Genomic DNA, 19,074 nt, shown 5'->3' on the forward strand with positions numbered 1-19,074 from the left:
TGTCCACAGCGCTGCATTCATTTTCCCTCTGCAGACGCAGAACATGGTGTCCCTGGGACAGGAGCTCTTGGTTGCCACGAGCAACCAAGAACACATCTTATACCCACAAGCCTCACCTGAGCACAATCCTCCAGGAACACAAATGTGCCCATTAGAAATGTAACAACTCTCAACGTCTCAAGAGCACAGTGTGAAGACTGAAATTTTTTATTTAAAATGAAAATTTAAACTATCACTATCTTGATTAACTATTCTTGATTAATGTAGAATAGTTAGAAATAGTATAGTAGAAATAGTTATTTCTACCCTGAAACTCAATAAAACTCAGACATGCAGAGTCCTACATCACCCATACACACGCCTACACACGTAGACTCACACACACAGCCCTACACACCCATTGAACTTATCCCAGGCCCCTAGAGAATGCACTTCACACGTGGGCAATAGTATATAGACAGCAGGATTTGGGGAATGGCCATGACTCTCAGGAAACGGGGATCCTCAGACCCAACATTCATGCCATGCTCCCTACAACTTGGAAGCGGGAGCTGGAGGCTTCTGGGAGAGGGGGCAGGGGCTGGCCCTGAGGGGGTGGCACCATGTGCCGCCCAGAGAGGAAGGCAGTGGGAGCAGGGAACAGCATGAGACACAGGCCTGACAGAGGGGTGGGTGCTGGGGGCCCCGGGAGCCCAAGGGCCAACTGGAGGCTGAGATCTGGTTGAAACGAAGTCCTAGAGATGTCTAAGGAGTGTACCAGGCAGAAGACAGTGTCTTCCATTTCCAGTGTTGTTTTTGGCATTGTCCACTTTAGCTGTAGTTATAAATCATAATCTGAGCAACAACGTACAAAATTAAGTTAACATATGTTCATGTATGTCCTGTGAGAACTGGAAACACACACAGGCACACGCGCACACACACAGCACTCAGCATCTCTGTGAGCAGGGCTTGTCTCTCACACCATCTTCATTAGCATTCCTTCCCTATTCCAGGCAAACAGCTTAATTATTCATCACAGGAACTTCCCGGAATGCCCATCAACTCTTTGGTGGAGAATATCCACAGTTTTCAAGCTGAGATTCTTGGAATCCTTCACCTTGCTGCTCAGACTCTTTTCCAGTCCTAATGGAGCCCATGGTAAATCAGGCGTCCACTTCTCAGAAGATTCCTCCCTCACTGCCTTGGGCAATGCCCACGAAGCTTTGGGAGTGCGGACCTTATTCTCCTGCAAGCAGGAAACTCAGCTCTTCTCATCCACAGCTGGTTATGGGGACATCCAGGGGTCTAGCACCCAACCCCTGCATAGAGATCGTGGGTGACTGGGACTATTTCCCTACCAGCTGTTGGTTGGTGTGGTTACTCAGTCGTGTTCAACTCTTTTGTGACCCTATGGACTGGAGCCCACCAGGGTCCTCTGTCCATGGGATTTCCCAAGCAAGAATACTGGAGTAGGTAGCCGTTCCATTGCCTGCTGCTGCTGCTGCTAAGTCACTTCAGTCGTGTCCAACTCTGTGCGACCCCATAGACAGCAGCCCACCAGGCTCCATCCCTGGGATTCTCCAGGCAAGAACACTGGAGTGGGTTGCCGTTTCCTTCTCCAATGCATGAAAGTGAAAAGTGAAAGCGAAGTCACTCAGTCGTGTCCGACTCTTAGCGACCCCATGGACTAGGGAATCTTAAAGACCCAGGGATGGAACCTGCGTCTCCTGCATTGGCAGGTGAGTTCTTTACCACTGAGCTACCTTGGAAGCCCCTCTATATAAGTCACTAATGGGTAAATATTACTTTTTAAATCATAAAAATACACAGATAAAAATTATTTTATTAATCATCAAACATCCCCAGATGAAAATAAGGCAAGAAAAAAAGGAAATTGAGTTCTAAAAGCCATTAAAGAAGACAGTTAAAAATGAAAACCAATATAGCTAAGGCACCAAAAATAAGGGGGAATGGAGACCTGGTTAACTGGTAGAAAACATTTTTTGTAATCATCTCCCAAGGTGTAAAACACAAGTGCTCTGAAGACAGCTGTTAAGAATCACTAGTTGAATCATTTCAAAGGCTTCGCTCTGCCCTCTGAGTCTACTTCTCAATTTCCTCTCCATTGTCAGCTGTGTGGATTTTTCATTCAAACAATAGCTGCTGTTAATGGATGTCCTGTTTTGTGCCATAATAAGCTCAACCTGCCATTGCACCCTTCCAGGTACCAGGCCACAGACACTCACCACACGAAGACCCAGCCTTGAGCATGCTGTATCCATGACAGCAACAGATGCCACATCGTGTCAACCGTCTGAGGTCTCGCCACTATTTTATCTGTCACCATGGCAACAGGAGAGCCCTGGGAGCAGCCTTAAGGTGTCTCCCAATATAAACACTCACTCTCCCAAGCAACATAGCTGCCTGGTGCTAACTAGGCCGGCCAAAGCTTGCAGGGCTCAGGGTGTCACCAGCCTGCTGAGGAACCATGGGCAAGTTCCCGGACTGGCCAGGCCCCCAGTGATGAAGATGAGACAGTGTCATTTACATCATAAGTAAGGAAAGTGTCTGACTAGAGACAACTCTAGTAAGCGTCAGTGTCACCATCCAGGACTGCTGGGATCGAAATGAAGGGGACCCAGCTCCACCCTCATGCAGGGCACTGAGGGAGAGGCCCCCAGGGTGATGGAGCAGCTCTGATGTGGCAACATTTGATGGACACTCTCAGGCCCTTTCACATCAGGTGGCCAATCCCTGATTAAGGGGACATGCCCAGCGCTCACAGGGGGCCCGTTGTGTGTCATGCAGAAAATCCTGATCAGGAATTCCAATCGTAGTCACCTTTGTAACCAGCATTAGTCCAAGGCATCCAACTCCATCTCACTTCCTCTCCCTGCCCACTGGGATGGGTAACTCCCCCTGAGAGTCCAGCATTCAGCTAGAAAGCTCTCACACACCTTCCCCTCACAGCTCAGAGGGCTGGTATTGTCATTTTCATTTCACAGACTACAAAGCTGAGCTTTCGGGGCATTTGATGGCAGAACCCAGACTCAAAGCCCATGCAGTGGTCTGTATTTAGACCACACTGTTAAATTTAAATTTCTGACAAACAGCAAATAAACTTTAGCACAAGTACATCCCAAATATTGCATGGGACAATATTTTTATCTGATATGTCTGGAAACCCCCTTGTAACTGATGCTGCTCCTACCACATTTAAAATAGGTGACTATTAACAGGCACATGAAAAGATACTCAGCATCATTAGCATAATTATTAGACAAATGCAAATCAGACCTACAATGAGGTACTATCTTACACTGGTCAGAATGTGTCTTGTGCTTAGTCATTCAGTCATCTCTGACTCTTTGTGACCCCATGGACTGTAGCGCTTCAGGTTCTTCTGTCCCCGGAGATTCTCCAGACAAGAATACTGGAGTGTGTTCCCATACCCTCCTCTGGGGATCTTCCCAACCCAGGGATTGAACCCACATCTCTCAAATTGGAGGCAGATTCTTCACTATCTGAACCACCAGGGAAGGCCAAGAATACTGGAGTGGGTAGCCTATCCCTTCTCCAAGGGATCATCCCAACCCAGAAATCAAACCAGGGTCTCCTGCATTGAAGGCAGATTCATTGCCAGCTGAGCTACCAGGGAAACCCCCTGGTCAGACTGGTCATCATTAAAAAGTCCACAAATGATAAATGCTGGAGAGGGTGTGGAGAAAAGGAAACCCTCTTGTTGCTGGGAATGTAAGTTGATACTTTTTTTTCTTGTTGTTTTGTTGCTAAGCCATGTCCAACTCTTTGTGACCCACAGACTGTAGCTGCCAGGTTCCTCTGTCCATGGGATATTTCAGACAAGAATACTGGAGTGGGCTGCTATGCTCTTCTCCAGGGGATCTTCCCGACCCAGGGATGGAATTTGTGTCTCCAGCAGGCAGATTCTTTTACCACCGAACCACCCAGGAAGCCCCTGTAAGTTGGTACAGTTCAGTTCAGTTTAGTTCAGTCGTTCAGTTGTGTCCGACTCTTTGCGACTCCATGAACGCAGCACGCCAGGCCTCCCTGTCCATCACCAACTCCCGGGGTTCACCCAAACCCATGTCCATCAAGTTGGTGATGCCATCCAACCATCTCAATGGTCGTTCCCTTCTCCTCCAGCCCTCAATCTTTCCCAGCATCAGGGTCTTTTCAAATGAGTCATCTCTTTACATCAGATAGCCAAAGTATTGGAGTTTCAGCTTCAACATCAGTTCTTCCAATGAACACCCAGGACTGATCTTTAGGATGGCCTGATTGGATCTCCTTGCAGTCCAAGGGATTCTCAAGAGTCTTCTCCAACACCACGGTTCAAAAGCATCAATTCTTCAGCACTCAGCTTTCTTTATAGTCCAACCACTATGAAAAACAGTATGGAGAACAGTATGACTTATCCTGAGAAAAGAATATTTTAAAATGTCTATATGTATAACTGAACCACTTCGTTGTACAGCAAAAATGAATACAACACAATAAATCAACTATATGCCAAAAAAGTGATGAAAAGAAAAACAGGTGGCTACTCATGGGCTAGGATGTCAGTGCTGGTTGCTGGTTGGGTCCAGTCAGAGACTGGAAGGCCATGTGTGCCGGCTGCCCCAGGTTAGCTGTACCCCTGTAGAGGACAGGTCAAAGGCAGAGGCTGAACCAGCAGAACAGCCACCAGGTACCATTGTCCATGTGCACGATGGCTACGGGCACCCCAGGCCTGGGAGTGATGCAGGCTGAGTCCTGACAGAGAGGAGGGGATGCCCCCAGAGCTAATTGGAGATTAGTGCTCAGACTAGAGTTGTGCAGGCATGTCAGATAGCAAGCTCTCACTTGGCAGGAAATATGGCCCTCAACGAGCAGCTTGACTGTATGCCTGGCACTGTGTGAGTCTCTTCCTAACTTGCAAACCCTGACCATAGAAGCCAGGACACATGGGGGCAAGAATGGCTCCTGGCCAGGAACATACAGAGAGGCCAGGGGCTTGGCAAGCAGCTTTCCTTGTGTGTGGATTCCTGACTTGGTTCCATTCTTCTCAGGAGAAAGTTCCTCACTGGCAAGGAACACGGTCTAGGATGGCTGCGGACGCCCCCATTCCCAGAGATTCCCAGACATGTGAAAACTAACATCAGACTCTCTAATAGCAAACTACTCAGTCAAGATAAGAGCCAGATCTGGCTTGCAGGTCCAGTGCTGGGGAGTGGTCTTGTCGGCCGAACCTGAGCCCCCCTAGGAGTTCAGTCACCCTCCACTTGCATTCTGGTGGCAATAAAGAACAGGTGTCTTGGGGGGCTGGGGATAAACTTGATGGTCATTCAACCTAACACTTGGAGTGTTCACTCTGACAGAGTATCTCTGGCAAGGACCTGCAGACCAGAGATGGGGTATGGCTTTGAATTTGGGGTGCAGGGAGGTGTAAGAGAGCTTCCTATTTATACTAATGATGGTCAGAGGCTGGGACTGGAGCTCATGTGGAGGCACTGAACGTTCTCTGCCCATCCTCAGCAACTGACTCTGAAACACCTGGTAGCTTGTCATCCGAGGCTCCGAAAATGTCCACCTGCCCCAGGGCCAGTGCCAGCTGACCCAGAAGGTTGAAAGGACCCCTCTTGCAGCTTTCCTGTGCCCCATCCTGGCAGCCTGGAGGAAGTCAGAACAGTGTCACAAGGTGAGGAGCCTTGAGCAGGTGGTGGGCCTCGGTGTCACAGTTTGGTTGGGTTCCTGGAGATCTGCCAAACAAATTGGCCAACCTAGAGCAAGATGGGGTGAGGGGAGAGAACGGCCCTGGAGGATAATGGATCATTGGATGGTGGGGTGCAGAGGACACCAGGGGCAACTCCGAGGCTGACAGGGGTACCCCAAGAGCAGAGTGAGTTGCTTAGACAAGGTGGCATTAACAGCAGGCTGGGGTGTGCCTGGGGCTCATGGAATACTCTGCAAGCAGTGATGCTCTTTGCTTTAGTGCTGCCATGGGCCAGACCCCGATGAGGACTTCTTTCCTCCTCATCTCCTGAGCTGGGCCTGAGCCCAGCCCCTTCATGCTGCTAACTGGGTTAGAATCCAACAACTGCCTCAGAGGCAGGATGTGTGTGTGGAGGGAAATACCAGAGAATCAGCCCAAGGGAAGTGGCCAAGTGGGACACCCCAGGGTGGAAGGCTGGCCTGCCCACTGGGGGTGAAGGATAGAAGTGTGAGAAGACAAGAAGAATGGTCCTCACGTTCACTCATTACACACCACTGTCAGTGAAATGAGAGCATACAAATGCATGTGTATTGTCACATCATTGCTGCATTTGCGCTTTATATACATTGCAGTTTATTGTGGATCACAATAAACTGTGGAAAATTCTGAAAGAGATGGGAATACCAGACCACCTGATCTGCCTCTTGAGAAATCTGTATGCAGGTCAGGAAGCAACAGTTAGAACTGGACATGGAACAACAGACTGGTTCCAAATAGGAAAAGTAGTACGTCAAGGCTGTATATTGTCACCCTGCTTATTTAACTTATATGCAGAGTACGTCATGAGAAACGCTGGGCTGGAAGAAGCACAAGCTGGAATCAAGATTGCCAGGAGAAATATCAATAACCTCAGATATGCAGATGACACCACCCTTATGGCAGAAAGTGAACAGGAACTCAAAAGCCTCTTGATGAAAGTAAAAGGGGAGAGTGAAAAAGTTGGCTTAAAGTTCAACATTCAGAAAACGAAGATCATGGCATCCGGTCCCATCACTTCATGGGAAATAGATGGGGAAACAGTGGAAACAGTGTCAGACTTTATTTTTGGGGGCTCCAAAATCACTGCAGATGGTGACTGCAGCCATGAAATTAAAAGACGCTTACTCCTTGGAAGGGAAGGTATGTCCAACCTAGATAGCATATTCAAAAACAGAGACGTTACTTTGCCAACAAAGGTTTGTCTAGTCAAGGCTATGGTTTTTCCTGTGGTCATGTATGGATGTGAGAATTGGACTGTGAAGAAGGGTGAGCGCCGAAGAATTGATGCTTTTGAAATATGGTGTTGGAGAAGACTCTATAGAGTCCCCTGGACTGCAAGGAGATCCAACCAGTCCATTCTGAAGGAGATCAGCCCTGGGATTTCTTTGGAAGGAATGATGCTAAAGCTGAAACTCCAATACTTTGGCCACCTCATGTGAAGAGTTGACTCATTGGAAAAGACTCTGATGCTGGGCAGGATTGGGGGCAGGAGGAGAAGGGGATGACAGAGGATGAGATGGCTGGATGGCATCACTGACTCGATGGACATGAGTCTGAGTGAACTCTGGGAGTTGGTGATGGACAGGGAGGCCTGGCATGCTTCGATTCATGGGGTCGCAAAGAGTTGGACATGACTGAGCAACTGCACTGAACTGAACTGATACATTGCAAAACACATGCAAAATGCATTAAAGGAGGAGACAAAGCCAAAAAGATATTTTTGAATGTTCTTCTGAAAATTCTGGTCTTAACCATATTGGATTATACTCAGTGGACAATACACCAGGGTTTGGGCTTCCCTGGCAGCTCAGTGGTAAAGAATCCTCCTACCACCTAACTCAAAGAGCCAACTCACTGGAAAAGACCCTGATGCTGGGAAAGATTGAGGGCAGGAGGAGAAAGGGGTGACAGAGGATGAGATGGTTGGATGGCATCATCAACTCAATGGACACGAGTTTGTGCAAACTCCAGGAGATGGTCAATGACAGAGAAGCCAGGTGTTCTGGAGTCCACGGGGTCACAAACATTCGGACACGACTTAGCAAATGAACAACAACAACAGCAAAATAGGAGATGTGGGTTCGATCCCTGGGTCCAAAAGATCCCCTGGAGGAGGATATGGCAACTCACTCCAGTATTCTTGCCTGGGAAATCCCATGGACAGAGGAGCTGGGTGGGCTATAGTACAGGGAGTCTCAAGATAGTCAGATACTAATTATCGACTAAACAATAGGTTAGGGTTTGTGGTATGTCTCTAGGTATAAGTTCCTCTTTCATGTAATTCTTGCTCCTGTGGTCTTGAAAGAGGCCTCCTGTGAGATCTGACAGAGAGTGGATGTTTTCACACTGTCAGATGTCTTCTCTTTCCCTGAAAAATCCCGAGTATAATCTTCACTTTGCAGTTTGGCGCCATCTGTCCCTCAGCGGGGGTGGGTGTACTTGGATGAGAAAATGAAGCCCCCAATCCCACTTAACTGGGCACCCACCCAAGGGTGGGCACATGCTCCCAGTGTTTGCACCAGGCAAGATTTTATTCTGTAGATACAAAATGAAAATGGAAATTTTTTTTCTGTGTGAACCCTCCACTTCAGAGACCTCAGACGCAGCAGGTAGCAGCCACCCCCACACCTCCTGGGCCTGGGAGACAGAGGCAGGAAGATGTAGAGTGCAAATCCATCATAGCCTCTTTATCAGGTCGTGGGAATTCTTGACAGTGAGCCTCTGGGGACTCCCACTGCAGACTCGCTCTGATTTCAGCTCCAGCTCCCACGAGGTGAAGGAGCAAATCATTCAGCGGGCTGAGAGCTGGTGTCTGCGTGGTCTTCTGCACCCAGGCTTCTGCTTCTGCAAAGCCATCCCTGGTCTTCACTGAACCCTTGGAGTGCACCATGTGCTGTGCCCACCTAACCATCCCACACAGGGCAGTTGATGATCTTTCCTCTGGTTCTTCCTGGGTTCAGATCCACATTCCTAGGATTTTTTTTCCTCTGAGGGAAAAACTCCATGAATAGAACTTTTGACTTGTTTTACCCTAATGTTCTCTCTGGAGGGATGATCTGGATGAATGAAAAGAAAATCACTGGGTGAAAAGTCATGTAAGATTTAAGTAGGACATCCATACAGATGTATTCAGGAATTGCACGGAAGACTTTTGAAACGGCAAAATTCCAGTCTTCTTGGCTAAGTTAAATCTTTCAGACTTTACCTGAGTGAAGTCAGGCAATCCTGAGGCAAGAATTTTGGAAGCTAAGACAGATGGATTGACTCAGAAGCAGGACCACTTTGGCCCTGTTCCTGGCAGGGGAGCAGCTGGAGGTTCGCAGGCCTGTGCTGGTGGGATGTCTCCCCATCACTGTCCCCCATTTAAACTGTTATCCCAGTCCCTCCTCCACCTCTCCTCCATCCTGTTATTATTTGTGGGAGCTGAGTAATGAAGGAATGGTTAAACCTCTAGAACCAATCACTTTCACTTACATCTCCAGCCTCATTAGAAATTACAAATAATAAATCATTAATGAGAATGTGTCGGTCAAAGAAGACACCTCACAAAAGACTAAACGAGCTGTTGATATGAATCATTAATAATAATCAGTGTCTGTGCAGACTCAAAGAACGGATGTGTGGACACTGGGGGAAGGAGAGAGTGAGACAAATTCAGAGAATAGCGCTGACATATATACACTGCCATGTGTAAAACAGACAAAACTAGCGGGAAGCGGCTGTACAGCACAAGGAGCTCTGCTGTGATGACCCAGATGGGTGGGATGGGAGGGTGGGAGGGAGGCTCAAGAGGGGAGGGGATCTATATACATACAGCTAATTCACTTCGCTGCACAGCAGAAACTAACACAACATTGTAAAGCAATTATACTCCAATAAAAATGAAAATAATAATCACAGTGTCTGGAGTTTCAGGACCTGGGGCTGGGTCCTCCGAAACCAACATGTTTAATGGCCTTACTTTCCATAAATGTTCACGCACAAGCTGGGAAGGCGCCATTCCGTCAGGACAGATGGTGAGAACTGCTCTCCCACCCATGTGGTCCAGAAGGCAACCTGCAGAGCAGACCAGGCTACAAAGAAAATCCGCTGAGCAGAGAATCAGCAGAGGAGAGAAAGTTCCAGAACCACAGGGGACTCGGCTTGCGCTCCAGAAGCATCTCTACTCTCATGGAGATACCCAGCATCCGCTGTCTTTTCTGTTTCTCAGTGTGTCTCATTTCTCTCTCTTTCCTTGCCTTCTGTCCTGTCTTTCCTTCCTTTCCTTCCATTCCTCTCTCTTTCCTTTCTTTCCTTCTCTCTGTCCTGAACCTTCTTTTGAGTATTCCTAGGGCAGTAAAGCGTGAGCCAGCAGTTCAGGTTGAGATAAAGTAGATGGGGTATAGCATGCTCACTGAATTTCAGAAGATTCAGGCTTCCCCCGCTTCCCCAGGGGAAAAAGATTACCTAGTTCCCTGGATTTATCCTGACTTTTGGCTGACATTGAATGGACTGTTTAAATCTTCATTATTTTAACATGACAAGTGTTGGGACTTCCCTGGGGGTCCAGTGACTAAGACTCTGGGCTTGAAATGCAGGGGCCCTGGGTTTGATCCCTGGTCAGGGAACTAGATCCCACATGCCGAAACTAAATATCCCACATAACTCAACGAAGATCAAAGATCCTGCATGCCACAGCTGAGACCCAGTGCAGCCAATTAAATTTTTTAAAAAAGAGTAGAACTACTACTTTAAAAATGGCAAATGTTGGACAAGATATGTAGGAAAGGGAATCCTCGTGCACTGTTGATGAGAATATAAATTGGTGCACCCACTATGGAAAATAGTATGAAGTTTCCTTAAAAAAAACTAAACATAGTGTACCATCTGATTCAGCAATTCCACTTCTGAGTATTTATCCAAAAGAAATGAAATCACTATCTAGAAGAGATATCTGCACCCCCATGGTTCATTGCAGACTTATTCATCATGATCAAGGCATGGAAACGACCTAAGTCTCCATCAAATATGTGATGTACATGTATACACAATGGACTATTATTCAGTCACAATAAAGAAGGAGATCCCGCCATTTGGAGGGACCTAGAAGACATTATCAGAGAAGACAATGGCACCCCACTCCGGTACTCTTGCCTGGAGAACCCCACGGACGGAGGAGCCTGGTGGGCTGCAGTCCATGGGGTCTCGAAGAGTCAGACACAACTGAGCGACTTCACTTTCACTTTTCACTTTCATGCGTTGGAGAAGGAAATGGCAACCCACTCCAGTGTTCTTGCCTGGAGAATCCCAGGGACGGGGGAGCCTGGTAGGCTGCCGTCTATGGGGTCGCACAGAGTTGGACATGACTGAAGCGACTTAGCAGCAGCAGCAGCAGGAGGACATTATGCTAAGTAAAATAAGTCAGACACAGGAAAAATACTGCATGAACTCACTTATTTGTGGAATATAGGAAAGTTGAGTACATAGCAACAGAGAGTAGAATGGTGGCCACCATCGAGGAACTGGGAGTGGGGAGAAGCCGGGGGAGATGAGGTCAAAGGGTTGTTGCTGTTGTTTAGTCACTAAGTCATGTTCAACTCTTTTGCAATCCCATGGACTGTAGCCCAAGAGGCCCCTCTTTCCATGAAATTTTTTCAGGCAAGAATACCGGAGTGGGTTGCCATTTCCTTCACCAGGGGATCTTCCCAACCCAGGGATCAAACCCACATCCTCCTACATTGCAGGTGAATTCTTTACCACTCAGCCACGTGGGAACAGCTGAACCTGCCTGAGCCCGGAGGAACATCAGTAGGGGACTCACCCAGCCACACGTAGAGTCATGAGAAATAAGAAATGGCTATTGTGTTCATCCAAGTATTTAGATTTGTTTGTGACACAGCAGTTCATGAAACAAAGTCCAGTTTGGCAATTTGAGCTCACCTGACTTGAATGCACAGATCCTTCCAAGATTTTCTCTGCCAACCCTGCCCTCTCCAAAGTATCTTCTAGATGCTGGTAGGGCAGGGCTGTGGGAGGAGGGGCTGGGTGCTCTGGTGTTCTTCCACCTCAGTGAGGCTCAAGGTCTCCTAATCCCACCCCGACAGCCCGAGGTACCTACCCTGCCCCACAGGGGCCCTAACGAGCTTCCTGCTTCACCGCTGTTAGGTTCTTTCCATCTGAGATGGCCCCAGAATGCTGGCTGGGGCCAGCTCTCATCCCTTCCTGTTGTCTGGTGACACAGCAAATCTCCCAGTCACCCAAGCTGGCAGTCTCATCGCTGTTACGCAGCTGGCCTCCTGGCCCAAGGCCTCGGCTGGAGCGGTCCCTGGACATCCTCGGGGCATGCTCTCTCTCTATTTCTGTCTCTCTGTATCCCCGTCTTTGTCTCTATCTGTGTGCCTGTCTCTCTATTTCTCTGTGTGTGTGTCTCTGTCAATCTCTCCCCCTCTCTCTGTTTCTCTCTGTCTCTCTAACTCTGTGTGGTTTTTCTCTTGGCACCCTCAAAACCCAGACTTCTGATATGGCGGCTCCCAGAGCAAGAGAACTGAGGGAAGCAAGCACAGCTGCCTGGCCTCTTTCCTCAGAGCCTCAGAAGTCACACAAGGCCACAGAGACTCCCCACAGGTTCACGGGGAGGGAACATGGACCCCACTTTCTATCTGGAGGATTGCCAAATAATTTACAGGCCTGTTTTAAAACTACCAGACTGGGGACTTCTCTGGAAGTCTGGTGGTTAAGACTTTGCCTTCCAGTGCAGAGGGTGAGGGTTCAATCCCTGTTTGGAGAGCTAAGATCCCACATGCATCATGACCAAAAAACCAAAATATAAAACAGAAGCAACATTGTAACAAATTCAATAAAGACTTTAAAAAAGTGATCCACATCAAAAAGAAAAAAATCGTAAGTAAAAAGTCTCACCAGATTGCCACCCTCCCAGCCATCCCAGGAAGTTGTAGGGGCCCCTGGGAAGAGGTATCTCTGCGATCCCAAAGAGGTGGATCATCCAAACCCCACCCCTGCATCGCCAGCTCTTGGCTGACACTGCAGTTCCTCACCCCAGAATGAAGCCAGACCCATGAAAGCAGAGCAAGCTTCACCATCCTTCTCCTTTAGGCACGCCACCTCCACAATCTCGAGGCCGGGGGTGGGGGTGGGGGTTGGGGGAAGGCAGGCAGCTTCTAACCTCCTCTTCTATCAGATGACATTCTCCAACTTCCCTCCCCACCTCGCCCTGCTGAAAAACAAGACGTGGGGAGAGGCATGAAAACCACATCAGTTTAAGTTCATTGAAAAGGAATAAACACGTCTGGGTAAAGTAACACCTACTCTGGCTGAAGTTTTGTAAAAATGTTTTCCCCAAAGTGGTTTTTGCTACAAATATGAAAAAGGCCATCTCACAGGGACTGAAACAATAGTGGGCATTTAGTGGTGTCACAGTAGAAAAAGTCAGAACGGGAGCCCTAGCTCAATGACGCCATCCGAGCCAGGCACGTCCTGTCCTTCCATTTCATTCTCAACACAACAGCTTTTAATCCTCATGCTGGTCACTTAGTTTACAAAATAGCTCTCAGAACTCCAGGCATTGCACCAGGATCCCCAACTGGAGAAAAAAGATTTCTTTTTACCTCTCATCATGCAGAACAGGGTCCCGTGCACACCCTAGAACAATCAGCGGCAAAGGAAACAAGCATTGTTGTGACTCGTTGATACTAAGGAGGCGTGGGAAACCTACCTTCTCTGAGATCAAGGGCTCCCTGTCTGCTACATAAATACAAAATTAAGTTCTTCTGGTGGGAAAGGAAACGAGGAAGAGTCCCTGAGTAGGAAAAGGGCAGTGTCTTCCTTGGGGGTCCCCAGATATTTAAATGCTTCCTATTTCACACAGGGTGTATGTTTGCATTTCTCAAATAAGGTCAAATCCCAATTGTCTTGGGAATTAGAGAAAGGAAGAACGTGAGTAGGTAATGCTGCTGCTAAGTCACTTCAGTCATGTCTGACTCTGTGCGACCCCATAGATGGCAGCCCACCAGGCTCCCCCGTCCCTGGGACTCTCCAGGCAAGAACACTGGAGTGGGTTGCCATTTCCTTCTCCAATGCAGGAAGGTGAAAAGTGAAAGTGAAGTCGCTCAGTCGTGTCCGACTCTTAGCGACCCCATGGACTGCAGCCCTCCAGGCTCCTCCGTTGATGGGATTCCCAAGGCAACAGTACTGCAGTAGGTGCCATTGCCTTCTCCAGAGTAGGTAATAGTAGCCCAATATTTGAATCCCTCATCCCATACATGCGTTTTGAGATCTAACAATGCAGAGAAAGATGATGCAATGAGTTTCTACCCAGTCACCATATAACAGAACCTTGGTGATGCGTTGCTGGCCTCCCAGCCCCTCTTTAGGAGGTGAGATGAGTGTCAGGTGGAGGGAGGCAGGGCTGCTGGCAGGAGGAAGAGGAGGAAAAATGGCCGGGTGACCAACCAGCTGCAAAAAGATATACAACAATTGAGAGTATGTGGAATTACTGGTCTCTGGAACTGGTCCAAGTGGTCACTCCCTGAGGCCATGAGTCCCTCCAGGATCTCTCCTGGTTCTTCAGCACCCAGCCTTGCTCAACCACCCAGCAAAGCCTGGGCGGTCTCCCCTTGGGCCTCACATCAAGGTTTTGTGACTCCCCACTGGCACTGAGCTCCTGAAGAAGGGCCTACATCTCATCAGCGAGATCACCCACTGGGCACTTGAGAATTTGGCTGCCTCATCAAGGATGCCCAGTGTGCTGGCCCTAAGCCACTGGCTTTACCCCAGTTTAAGGTGGCTGGACAGTGTGGACATCCTCACCAGGAGGAAGTATTTATGCAGGGGCAAAGTCAAACACCTCTTGCAGCCCGGTTCTCATCTTCCACGGCACAGCCGCAAACAGAGTGCTACATCACCAACAAACTTACCAATTCCCAAAACCCTCCTGCTCCTGCCCTGGTAATTCCCCATGATTCCTGCTATGCGTGGGGCATGGTCAGGCAACATGGACAACGCTGAGTGCCTCATGTGTGGGAACAGCAACTCAGCACTGCACAGGACACAGACGCAGGTTAGCGATGCCTGTCTCGTCCACATTCCCAGCTCATCCCACCGAAGATGGAGGCACCACCCAGGGCTCTTTCTCAGCCACCTGTTCTCTAAAAATTTGGTGGCTTTCCCCCCCAGATCTTTCTTTGATTTGTTCATTCCCAGTAGTCACAATCATGGTACATCTTTTGGCTAGACTATTAGACATCTTAGCATTTTCAGAACTTTCTATTTATAATTTATCCCTCTTTATTTGGTGAGACATCCTTCTCTTACTCCCCTTTTAATTCTTTTTAGTTCCTTAAGTATATTTCAATTAGCCATTAATTTATTAACTCTATTAAGTCAGAGTCTGAGCTCCCTAATGAATAATTTCCATTGTTTTGTGCATATACCATCTTTTCTTGTTTCTTTGTGTGCTTCCTATTTTTTGTTGCTGTTGAAAATGATTTTTTAAAATTACTTTATTTTTGGCTATTCTGGGTCTTTGCTGCTGAGCGGGCTTTTCTTTAGTTGCAGCAAGCAGGGGGCTACTTTCTAGATGTAGTGCATGGGTTTCTCATCACGGTGGCTTCTCTTGCTGGGGAGCATGGGTTCTAGGGCACGTGGGCTTCAGTAGTTGCTGTTCCCGGGCTCCAGAACACAGGCTCAACAGTTGTGGCACACAGGCTTAGGTGCTGTGAAGCATGTAGGATCTTCTCAGATCAAGGATTGAACACATGTCTCCTGCATTGGCAGGCGGATTCTTTACCACTGAGCCACCAGGGAAACTGTTGAAAATGCATTTTAAATAAGATAATGTGGCCACTCTGGAAATCTGATTCTCCTCTCCTCCCCAAGGTTCACTGTTTTTGCTTGATGACGTTTCTGAACTTTCTATAAAAAATGTTTTCTTTGTCATATGTGGCCACAAAGTCCCTGTTCTATTAGTTGCAAGTAGTTAGTTGATGACAGAACAGAGATCTCTTGAATTACCTGGAATCCATAAGCCTCCCAGTCTTTACCAATGGGCTACACACTTGAGGGCCAGCTTTCAACACTCATCTAGACAGTTGACAACTCTACTTTAGCCTTCACTTCCTGTTGGCACAGGGCTTCAGGGTCAGCCAGAGGTGAGAGCTGAGGGCTTTCTCAAGTCATTTCCAAGCAGGCACACAGTCCCAGGCATGTGCACAAACGGGTATATGCATAACAAATGACCCAACCTAGTAGCTTAAAACCATACCAGTTTGTCATACTATACTTCACAATTTCATGGGTCAGGAATCTGGAGGACTCAGCTGGTGAGTACCTGGTGGGGTGTTTCCTGAGTTTACAGGAAGATGTCAGCTAGGGCTGGAGCCATCTGCAGACTCAACTGGGATGGGTGTCCAGGTGACTCACCCCCCCCGGCTGGCTGTTGATGCTGGCTGCCAGCTGGGTGCTCAGCAGGGCTGCTGAGTCAAGTTCCTTCATGCAGCCTCTTCCTATGACTTGGGCCTCCTAAGAGGGCCCTGACTTCTGATTTGGGGGCTTGGAGCCCAAGAACGAGGGCTTCCACAAAAGTGGAATGAGAGCTTGGCTTTTTATGACTAGGGAAGTCACACAGCACCACTACAGTCAATCTCTATCCATTAAAGCAGGCAGGAACCTGCCCGGATCTAAGGGGAGAGGACAGACACACCCACCCTCCATAGTATAATGGGAGGCCTGCCAACAACTTGGTGCTAAGTCTTCAAACTTCCCTGCACGGGAACCTCCCACCCTCGAGTTTCTGTGTAGGTTTTGCCAGCCTGGCAAGGCCATCTCTGGATAGATCCCTGTCTATTATTCTCTATCTCCTTCCTGGTTTATTTCCGTCCTGAAAACGGCATCACAGCATTCCCTTGCTTGCATCTGTCCACTTAGAGTTTCCTTCCCTATCATTTTCTCAGGGGAGGAGGAGGTAGTAGTGGGATCTTGTCCTCTCGTTCAGCTTTATCCTCCCAGTGCGGAGCACAGTAGGTGCTCAGTTAACATGCGCAGAAGGCACAGAGGCCTGTGGCCCCACGAAGTGTGGTGTGGTGTGATAAGCCGCTGAGGACACTTTTGAACTCAAGTCTGGCCCACTCTTTTAGCCTCTCCGAGGATTTCCCTGTCCACATGTGGGATGGTTGAAGGTAATCGTGCAAATCCTGACACTGGGGTTGAGACAGGACAGATATGAGCACTCAGTTGTGTACGACTCCTTGAGATCCCCATGGACTGTAGCTCACCATTCTCCTCTGTCCATGGAATTCTCCAGGCAAGAATACTGGAGTGGGTCGCCATTTCCTTCTCCAGGGGATCTTCCTGACTCAGAGATCAAAGCTGTGCCTGTTGAGTCTCCTGCATTGGCAGGTGGATTCTTTACCACTGAGCCACCGGGAGGCCCTCAGAACAGATAAGCCTCAGCCCTTTTATGCTGGCCCTTCACTCAGTGCAAGCCTGAGTATCAGGGTTTGTTTTACATTCTAACACAGAAAATAACCGAGGATTCTGCTTTTACCTCTTGCCAGGCCCCTCCTCGCTGTCTTCTTTCAGTCCTCGTAGATGGTGTCCCTGCTTTGAGAAAGGCCCAGGGCCATTTCTTCCATCATACCTCCCCTGCTTCCAGGGCAAAAGCCCCTCACAGCTGGTCTGAAACCTTCCTCCTTCTCACACAGTCCAGGGAGCTCTCCTGGGAAGCATGCTGGCTCATAAGGACCAGAACTGTGACTGTCCACTCGTGAGGAAATGAGATTCACACCCAGGAGGATGGGGTCTTCTAGAGGCAGGGCACAGAAAATAATTTGCTTCCAGACCAGCTGCAGACTGCATGGTCGAGATGGCCTAGTTCTGGCCAGGGGAATAAAATCCATCCCCTTCCAATTTCCTGCTCGGCGCCATGCTTACATTCTCCCCTGAGGTCAAAGCCTCTGAAAAGACCGATTGCTTCCAAAACGAAACCCAAGGCCGGTGTTCACCCTCAAGTGTTTCAATTATTTCTGAATATCTGATGATCTTGGGGACCCCTTCCCTCCCCCTACCCAGATGGAACTGGGGTTAAGCTTCACTGAGACTCAGCAAATCACAAAGAGGAGGCAATTTCTCCGTGAAATTGCCACTCCAGGCCCAGGTCATGCAGTCCATGCCTCACATTCACCATTGTGTACAGCTGGGGGCACAACCATGCTCATCCTGGGGACAGAGGTGCCAAAGTGTTATTCCTTGTGGTCACTGTTTTTCCTGTGGTATCTTGCATTAGGGCTTCCCAGGTGGTACTAGTGGTAAAGAACCTGTCTGCCAATGCAGGAGACATAAGAGACACAGGTTTGACCCCTGTGTCAGAAAGATTCCCTGGAGAAGGGCATGGCAACCCACTCCAGTATTCTTGCTGGAGAATTCCATGGACAGAGAAGCCTGGCAGGCTACAGTCCATGGGGTTGCAAAGAGTCTGACATGACTGAGTGACTAAGCATGCACGCACACATCCTCCATCTAAGACTTATAGTCTCTTTTCAAAGGCCAACATTTTGTCACCATAGATATCAAAGATCCATGACCATCTGGCCAGAAACAGACAGCACTTTAGTGCCGTCAAGGGCGAGAAGACGCATCCACAAGTAGGTCATTGATGCTGATTCCCAAAGGCTTGAACCCCATGGAGAAAGAGCACCTGTCCCTCCAATCTCTAAGGTTTCAGAATTGTCCATGATGGTGTCTTTGAGACAAAGAGAAGTTTGGGTTTGCACAGTCATGCACAGTGACACCCAAAAGCCACCAGCGGCCGAGCAGAGATCTCAGCTGCCAGTCAGTCCGAATTTTGCTTCTTAACGATGCTTTCGTCTTCCAGGGACACAGCTAAGGCTTCCAGGAGGATTCAAGGTGGAATGTCTGTCCTTCCATGAGACTAGACCGGGCCTCACAACAAGTCATTCTTCCATTCAAGGTGACCCTCCACTTTGGGATGATCTGTTGAACATGCTGATGGAGAAGTATTTGATGGCCAAAGCCACGGGTGAACAGGATGGGGTTCTAGGAGAACGCTTTTTAGGTCAGATGCACCTTAGGTCCACATCAGGTGTAGAAGCTTTGGGAGGTGGTTTGCTATGCAGCCAAGCCCTTTCCTTGGGAATGATTCCCCAACAAGGGGAGGATGGGCTGTGACCAGCCTGAAGCCCACACCCCAAGGCCGGCAGAGCATAATCCTGGAGGTGACAGTTCCTGTATGCAGGTGCCCCTGCCTAGGAGAGGGACAGCCTCTCTGGGAGGTGCCTCAAACAGGGGAGCCACTTGCACACAAGACTTCCAGCAAGTTCTGATTAAAC

At 48.6% G+C, this 19,074-nt stretch overlaps 1 long non-coding RNA gene across 1 annotated transcript; it reads right to left on the reverse strand.

Moving 5' to 3' along the window:
* Positions 1–1,805: 1,805 nt before the first annotated feature.
* Positions 1,806–11,973, reverse strand: LOC147367631 (uncharacterized). Its single transcript, XR_015169263.1, has 2 exons — positions 11,654–11,973; positions 1,806–4,383 (listed from the first exon to the last, which is right to left on the reverse strand). It is a non-coding gene; the product is annotated as an uncharacterized LOC147367631 (long non-coding RNA).
* Between the last annotated feature and the right edge of the window lie 7,101 nt (positions 11,974–19,074).

The sequence above is a fragment of the Bos grunniens genome, chromosome 8 (assembly GCF_055505025.1).
Source record: "Bos grunniens cultivar Pamir isolate PY7600 chromosome 8, Bosgru_T2T1.0, whole genome shotgun sequence".
Classification (NCBI taxonomy): domain Eukaryota; kingdom Metazoa; phylum Chordata; class Mammalia; order Artiodactyla; family Bovidae; genus Bos; species Bos grunniens.